Raw genomic sequence first — 9,174 nt, forward strand, 5'->3', positions numbered from 1 at the left:
TTCAATCTCCATTATGGTTAATTTGATGTTAATTTTACTGTTTTCCACATTATATTGTTTTATTTTTTCCCTATCAAAATATTCAGTTTATATTATCATAATGAAAATAAGAATATTAGGAGTTTCATCATTTCATTTTATCTTATTCTCACTAAGACTTAAATTTAACAATTCACATCTTATTTTTGGAGGGTTGCGAAGTCATATTAGCTAAAAATTTGACAAAATAAGCAAACAACATGTGAAAGGCATATCATGGTGGTTAACGTGGATGGTGCATGTTTTCCACATTTAGCTCACCTTTTTTCTCATGCATATGGTAGTCAATGTGCTCTAGGCAGGCATAGAGCTCTTGCAAGTGTTCATTTGTTTGTCGCTTGCTTCTACGAACATTCTCCAATTGTTCCAGAATTTTAGATTAGAAAAATTGAATGTCATTCTAGTACACCACCATTTCATTTCGATCCTCATACCTATTATCATGAAGGATATCCAAGTTGGCTTGGATCCCTTCTAATTGAGTATAAATCGATTCCATGGAGGGGGTCTGAACCACACAAACATGAGAAGGAATGGAGTTTCGTGCTATCTCCTCTTCTCTTTCGAGACTCGCTCAACATTCCTAACTAGAGGATGAGGCTCCACCCACACAAGAAACTAGATGAGCATGGTGTCCTCCCCCTCTGTCGAGTATTCTTCTCTAATGCGACATGCTTGCATCCAAAGGGAATTACTTAGACATAACAAGACGCCAAACCAACTGAGCCATCGAATCTCCACTACACAACAATATCCAAATTTCACACCAAAAGACAACATAATGGGAGGGAGCCAAATTTCCTACGACAATGCACTAGGACCAAACTCCCTCGAGCCCCCGGTGCTAGAACAGTGAATCAACTCTAAGAGTGGAAGTGGACCCCTAGAATTAACATTGCATAGCCAACAGAATAGCATTGTGTCCCTCTCAAACCACTGGAATCCAACCCAACTAGACGACATGACCTCATGAACCATGAAGATAGACTCCTTGTTGCACTCGAGAAACCACCCAATCTCGAACCCGAGATAGAAAAAGGGCACCATGGCTAAAGGGAGGGCATAATTGACCCTAGATTTGCATAGGAAGGACCAAATTAATCCTCCCAAGGGCCCAAAGCACTTGGCCAAGAATGAAGAAAACTCACTTCCTTAAGACCCCACACGCACATGAAACAACTTCCAACCATGTAGCCTCTGAGGAAAAATAAATTGAACAAGCAATGCCACCTTTTCATAAGAAAAATAGCCACAACCAGACTACCAGAAATAGAATTAAAGACCACCAAAAAATACTAGCATGGGAGGAAGCACATTACCACACTCGCAGACCCAATTGACACCATTGTCTCTGTAAGAACGAGATTGGCAAAAAGAGGAGCAACAACCTGAAATAAATCCAACCACCCAGTAAATAAAAATTTCCAGGCACAGAGTGTCTTGGGTCCCAAACGAATGTTTGAACATAATACCATACACAGGGGTCAACTTCGTTAATTAATTCCTCACCTCCCTGGCCTTTCAACTTTCACTACAGACTTGAACAACAAGTGTAACCATCATCAGCATGCACAACATTCATTCTCACCACCCACCACAGCCTAACACCAACATTCCTCAACTAGAGCATATTGCTTAACAAAACATTCTCCACAAACATCCTTTGTTGGGCTCAGTTCCCAACACCTACACACAACAACCAGTTCATGGGTTACAGGTTGCTGGGGGTTGGGATCCCAAGGCCACCTGATGCAAGGAATAGTCACCCCCATTGGGGGAATCTTATTCACTTGTTATTTAAATTTATATAGATATATATATATATATATATATATATATATATATATATATATATATATATATATATATATATATTTTACATCAACATTTATATAGAAACTTTTTATTAATAAGGATTTAATTTAATTTTAGATATTTATAGATTTCTTATCTATATTTAATTGGTTTTCTTGTTACATAAATATGTTATAATTTATAATTAATATATTAAATATTTTTATTATTTTTTCCCCTATGAAAAATTGTAATTTCATTAATGAAGAGAAATTACATTTTTTAGATGCATATGCATATTCGGATCATATCTATGACATGACTATCATCATCAAAAGAACCAAAGTTCAAAAAATATTGTTACCTTGATCCACACAAGGAGGTAACAATATCCAATATATATTGAGAGATAATCACAAAATATATAAGAAATGAATTGTCAAACAAGTGATAAATATATACAAAAGTAAAAAACCATATGCCCTATAAATTTATGCAAAAGATGTCCATAAAAGGCCAATGGTAGTACTGATACTGTGCTCCATCAAGCAATTTCTAGATCATCCAGGTGCCCGGCTCTTAGAGCGCAACTTCTTTGGAAAGGCAGTCAGCAGCTGCGTTCACACCCTGTAAATGTGTTTGCAAGTAAAAGAGTCAAAATAAGAAATCAATCTCGGAGTCTCTTCCAGAATATGACATAGTGAGTAAGTAGAGCATCTAGTGGTTCTATTCAACCAGTCACAAACAATTTTAGAATCCCTAAATAATTGTAAGTCTCTACAATTTTTCTCCAAAGCAAATTGAATAAGGTATTTTGTTGCTCATAACTCTGCGAAATTATTTGTGCCTCTTCTAAATCCCAAGAGCATGTTGTATGAATGATGAGGAGAGATATGTAAAATGTCCCTCCCCCATAGCCATTCTCCTATGCAGCCCTGTTGAAATACGCCCAAGGCATGATGTGGTCAATATGCTCAAGAATGATACTTCTGGGCCTTGGGGGAGGAGGGTCGGTCGGGATAAGAGCAAAATCGGTCAACGCCTTGGTCACAATGATAGGCGAGTGAGGAGGTGAGTTCAGGAATATAAGGTTATTGCAGGCGATCCAGATGGCCCAACAAATCAGTGAGGGAAGATTACGCATCTTTGGGGAGGAGACAGAGGTATACCAAATATTCCAGGCCTCAATGATAGATACGACAGTACAGTTGCAAGGGGGGGGAGACAACATAAATAACCAATACCCACATCCTATGGGCTTCCTTGCAATCAAGGAACAAGTGATTAATAAATTCATTTTCACATTTGCAAAGGTAGCACTAGTGTGGTCTATAATGTGCGCGCTTAAGGAGATTATCACCAGTAGGGATCTTATTTTTTAGGATACAGCACATGAGCAGCTTAGTCCTAGGGGGTGCCTTCAGCTTCCAGAGATGTTTCCACCATGCTTCTATGGTTTGTGATTTCCTCACATCATACAACACCAAATATCCATCTTTAGGGGAAAATCTACCTGATTTTGAGAGGGCCCAAATGACCTTGTCTTCTCCATCAATTATGTAGATATGAGCTTCAGAAAGGGCTTGAGTATAGTCCTCCCAGAGCTGGTTCCATTGAGGAGATATGTTTAATTGAAGAGCCGTTTTGCAGACCTAATGTAGAAATGTGGAGTTTTCTCCATCAGCTATATGAGCTATGTGTGTAACATTATGTTCCTATACATGCTTTAGGAGATCTAATGGCAGTCTGTGAGTGTTTCCACACCTTATCCGCGGGTCAATTCCAACTCTCACCTTGTGTCCCAAGAGGATTCTCCAAGTGAGTCCTACCCTGATAGGATCCAATGCCTTGATTACTGCCTTCCAAATAATCGAAATCCCAGTAGTGCTTATAATAGGTCTCCTGATCCAATCCAAGATCTACAACGGGGTGATGTATTTTGATTTTGTCACTCTTAACCAAAGGATGTTAGCTGTGATCAGATGCCACCGGAGCTTTGCAGCCATCGTCAAGGAGAAATCATCAAGTTTTTTTTAACCCCTATCCCCCCCACTTTTTAGGTAGATTGAGGGCATCCCATTTGACCCATGTAGATATCTTGCCCAACTGGCTTCCCTTCCATAAATATTAGTAGCGAAGGGCTTGTATCTTGGTAAGAATACCTCTAGGAATCCAAGGTAGGGAAATCCAATAAACAGGTGTGGCTTCCAGTACACTCTTAATGAGAGTGAGACGGCCAGCACGAGAAAGATATTTGAGGCACTAGATGTTGAGTCTTTTCTCCATCTTAGCTATAAGCCAAGTCCAGTCTACTATCTTGTAGCTCGAGGGCTTTAACTTATACCCCAAATATTTCAAGCCTTCCATAAGACCCAGCTGAGTGAACCAGAAGCAATGAAGTACAAATTGTATTTCATGCCGAGTGCATGCTACTGCTGTCAACATTGATTTATTATCATTTATCAACATACCAGTAGTCGTCAGAAGTAAGGAAAATGTCGCTCTGATATTGGTCAAATCACCAATGCTTCGATTAAGAAATATCAAGACATCATCCACAAAAAGTAGATGTGTGAGCATGCAATCATCTATTATCTTAAAACCCTATAGCTTGCCTCTTTTGTGTTCATCCTTTATAGTCCTACTGAGCCCCTCCATGACAAGGAGGAAAGGTAATGGTGAAACTAGACAGCCCTGCCTTAATCCTCTTTCTAGAAAAAAAGGGGATTCACTTCCATTGACCAGGATGCTAAATGGAATGCTAGTGATATAACTCATGATCCATTTGATGTAAATGAAGGGAAACCCTAGATGGGTTAAAAGCATTCTAATGTATAGCCAATTTACTTTGTCAAAAACCTTAGATAAATCTACTTTCAGGATCATACCTTTGCATTTCCTGGTGTGTAGAGTGTGTAACACTTCCTGTGTAGTGCCCAAAGCTTCATGAATATGTCTGTCTTAGAGGATGGAAAATTGTTCTGGGGAGATGCGGTTGGAAAGAATGGGCCGCATCCAATTGCAAATGATTTTAGCAATAATCTTGTATATGCAGTTGCATAGAGAGATAGGGTGATACTCATCAAAGGAGGTTGGATTATTATATTTAGGAATAAGTGCAATGAAGGTAGAGGTGATGGATGCCACAATATGTCCATTGATTTTGGAGTCCTCAATAACATGCAGCAGATCTGCACCAATGATGTCAAAAAAAAGCCAGGTAGAACTCAATAGTCTAACCATCAGATCCAGGGATTTTGTCTTTTCTAAACCATTTTAATGTGGCCTACAGCTCTTCCAGGGTAACCTCTTTTATCAGTTCTCTTCCCTCTTCTTGCTCCAAAAACCGTGGGAATTGTTGCGTAACTCTAATGATGTCAGCCAAATTTGCTTCCCAAGGGGCATTGTATGCTCTTTTGAAATGAGAGGTATCTAGAGAGGCTAGTTGTGGAAAAATGTTTGCAACTTGTCCCTCTTCATTCTGTAGCTGCCAAATAGTATTTATCATCTTCCTACCATTGGTGAACTTATGATAGAATTTAGTATCAGCATCCCATCCTCCAACCAAATTGCCATGCTTCTCAGCCGCCAGACTTCTTCACGGTCTTTAAGGATTTTCCCTCTAGTAGTGTATAGGGATGTAATACTCTCCTTATGTTCAGATGTAATGTACAATCCACCCTGTACATTTTCAAATTCAGATAGCTCAGATTCAATTTGTCTCAGAGAGAGATCATCCTAAGTCCAATTATTGTGTGCCCATTGCTTGGACATTTTCTTCAGCATTGTAAGGTTGTGTGTAAAGCCATTAGTGAAATTTCCCCCTGCCCTAGGTGCATTTTCTTTGCAGTAATCTATAACCATGCTGACATAAGAGGCTTCCCTTATCCAGGCTGAGCAAAATTTATATGGTCCCTTGGGCTTTGCTCTGCCTCCTTAGATTTCCATGTAGATAGGGAGGTGGTCAGAGATCCCCCCTGATCTGACCCATTGTTTGATGTAGAACCCCAAATCAAGTATATTCTCTTTAACTAAGAATCGGTCTAGTCTACGCACTAGACCATTCTCCTTAGTCCGATTATTTCTCTAGGTGGCTTGAATCTTAGTTTTAGGGATGTCAATCAGATGATGATAATCCAGAATGGCAGAGAAGTAGTCAGAGAGAGAATCTCTCTATGCTCGATGGCCCCAGGACTCTAAGTGGCCAATGGATAAATTTAGATCACCTACAAGTATCAGATGATCAACAGAAAATAAATCCGAACCTAGGAGATATTCCCAAAAATCGGGGACCTGTTTTGACACGGCCCATATATGTTGTAGATTCTATATATCATGCCCAGGTTCGCAGAATGAATATCAGCTCCTATATGTCTGGCCCCTCCCCAGCAATCGAGCAATTTGATGGAACAGGAGTTGTATCCCAAGGTTATAACCCCCACTCACCCATGTGTATCCAGAATAGTAAATTTCCACCCAGGTAACATATGCTCAAGGGACAGTGTAATGTCTGCAGCAGTGCCGAGTGTCTCTTGTAAAAGGATGAGGTCAAGCGAGTTGGTATTGACTAACCATTAGAGTGCTAGTTTCTTATCAGGCCTAGCAAGCCCTCGACATGTGAAGGAGAAAAACCTCATGGTGGGGGTTCAAAGCTGGTTTATCTAGCTCTAAGGACCCCAGGAATTGTGGAATATTTACCCGAAGTGATTTCATCTCCCACCTAAGATTGTGCAGTAGAGAGAGAGGAGGGTCGACCTCGTTGCATTTTATGCAGGGGGGAGGGGATGATGTCGAGGCCGACATGGTCCAAAGCCTATCTCTTGGCTTTTGAGCAGGTCAGATACCCAGGTGCTAGAGGGGCAAGTAGGGAGGATGTAGGTGGAGGAGGGGGGAGAATCGACAGAGTGGGAAGTGTGGGTGAAATGATAGGATGTGAGGGAGCAAAGTCACAAACAATATATTTTTATTATTATTTTATTTTTTCTTTTAAATACAATAGGATAAATATTTAACTATATAATTTTTAAAAAATATAATATTTTTTTTTTTATAAATTTATTATTAATATGTAAATATATTTTTTTAACCTATACGTCAACTATTAGGCAATTTAAAAATTTCAAGTATCAATATTATAATAATATATCCATACATCATACATTATAATAAAATTTTTGAATATTATTAACTAAATAAAACTTTGTTCAGTTAGTTATAAATGGTATAGTTCCTTTTTTCAGCAATAAAAAAGCATTATAGATTTTTATTAAGAAAAAGCCACACATAATCTCATTAATGGTTTAATAACTGCACACATAAGTGGTGCAATTCAGAAACTAAGAGTTATTACAATGAAATTTTCCAACATTATGATGGCATGAAAAAGCTAATAATGGCCATGAACCTTTCTTCGAGAAGTAAGGGCCAACATATGTCAAAAGGTATAAAAATAAATTGGGCATCTTTCACATGTCTATCCTAAATGAAAGATTAAAATAGATATGACAAGTACTTCTTAGAAGTAGAAAACAGAAAATACAAATGTCTCATATAGAGAATGTCAAAAAGGAGTGATTGTTCCCTGCTCCAAAATCACAAAATCCACTCTGGCACAAAAGTGAAAAAAACAAGGGATGCTCGAAGTTGTTTCTTTGATAGTGCATTTTCTACCTCATTTTTTCCCCCAAATATATTCTTGAAGGAGATTGTAGTAAAATATTGAACCGACAGATGAACCCTAGACCACCGATTTTCCAATGAGTGGGGCGAGAAATTTGACATCCCATATATCCCATCAAAGATTTTCTTTGAGTCACCATGTACTGAAATTATGTCTCATCAAGTTTGTTTGGCCATGTATAACAAGCCCAATAGGGCCATGGTCTCTGTACGAGATTTTGTGCCTTACCCAAAAAACTAGAAAAGTGAAGATGCCTCTACGAAATGAGCATAAGAACAACCCTGCAACCACATAGGTTAGATTGGGATGCGCCATTGAATAAACCAGTCGGATACACTATCAGAGGAGGGTTCCCCAATCTCCTGGGAACTTTGACTAGTTGGTTTAGCTGTTATATAGACTCCAACCAACCAAGGATATATGTACATATTTTTGAAATGTTTAGAGGGTTCCCCTAAAAAAATCATCAAGTTTCTCATCTTCCAAACCTCCCATGTAATAAATAAAGGAATAGCTTTATACCTCCCTTGCTTTTGAAACCACCACTTAAGGCATGCTTTAAGTGAAAAGAAACACCATCATGGAGGGAGATTAAATCAGTCCAATATCTCCATCCAAACAACAATAATAAAGGGGCGATGTAAAAAAAGATGTGTGGCATTTTCCTGAGATTATTTACAAATGGAACACCAACCACATTGTGAAATGCCCCTCTTGCCAAGGTTGTCCCATGTTAGTATGTGATTTGTCCAAGCTAACGAACTGAAAATTGATAAATCTCAAAGGGATATGCCATTTCCATGATTTTTGATACCATGTTTTGATTAGCAGTTGATTAGAGTGACCAGAAATATGATTGTAAATGTCAAATAACAAGACAATACTAGAACAAAGGGATGTTTTCCAAGACAAAGGATCATTGTCCTACTTAGAAAAAAAACCTACCATCTGAAGATCAACTGATATGTAAACTATCATACATATTCCACTCGACAATTCATCACAATAATTCTGACAATATTATATTAAAAATCCAAAATTCTACACTATTACAATTTTATTAAACTTTAAGATAAGTAAGCTTAATTATAATTAGTTCATGCATGCAAATATAAATTATACAAAAATGTAGAAAACGAAAAAATATTCTCACACACACACGCACACACAAAAGATACAATATGCTTTCTGGGAAACCCTTTTCGGAGAAAAACCAAGATGGAAGTTGGGGTACAAAGAGGTAATGTTTGTGGCCCGTGGGCTACTACAGTGCACATATCCTCTCTGTGTGCTCTACCTCCTATCTTTCTTGGATATATTTTCTAAGCTATGGAACAAAATTCTCTCGAAAGAATGGAATGCCTCTTCCTCCTAGTGGCCCAGTTATAATACAACGTGATAGCCTACTAGTGGTTAAGTTTGACTACATCAACTATTAACTAGAGTTACAAAATATAATATTCTAGACTATTCTACATCAAAGAGATGTGGCTAGTCCCTTTTCCATGAATAATGGGGGTTGATGCAGCATCCTTCCAAACTATAGGTGTGAAAATATGAAGGTCAACTTCTCAGTGGCATAACATTTGCATACGGATTTTGATTGACACACTTCTTGCGTTGCTCGAAAGATCTTTGTTTATAAAACCATGAGATGGTGA

This window comes from Pinus tabuliformis, chromosome X (assembly GCF_031772625.1).
Source record: "Pinus tabuliformis cultivar Carrire ecotype Pingquan chromosome X, CPIR1, whole genome shotgun sequence".
NCBI classification, from domain to species: Eukaryota; Viridiplantae; Streptophyta; class Pinopsida; order Pinales; family Pinaceae; genus Pinus; species Pinus tabuliformis.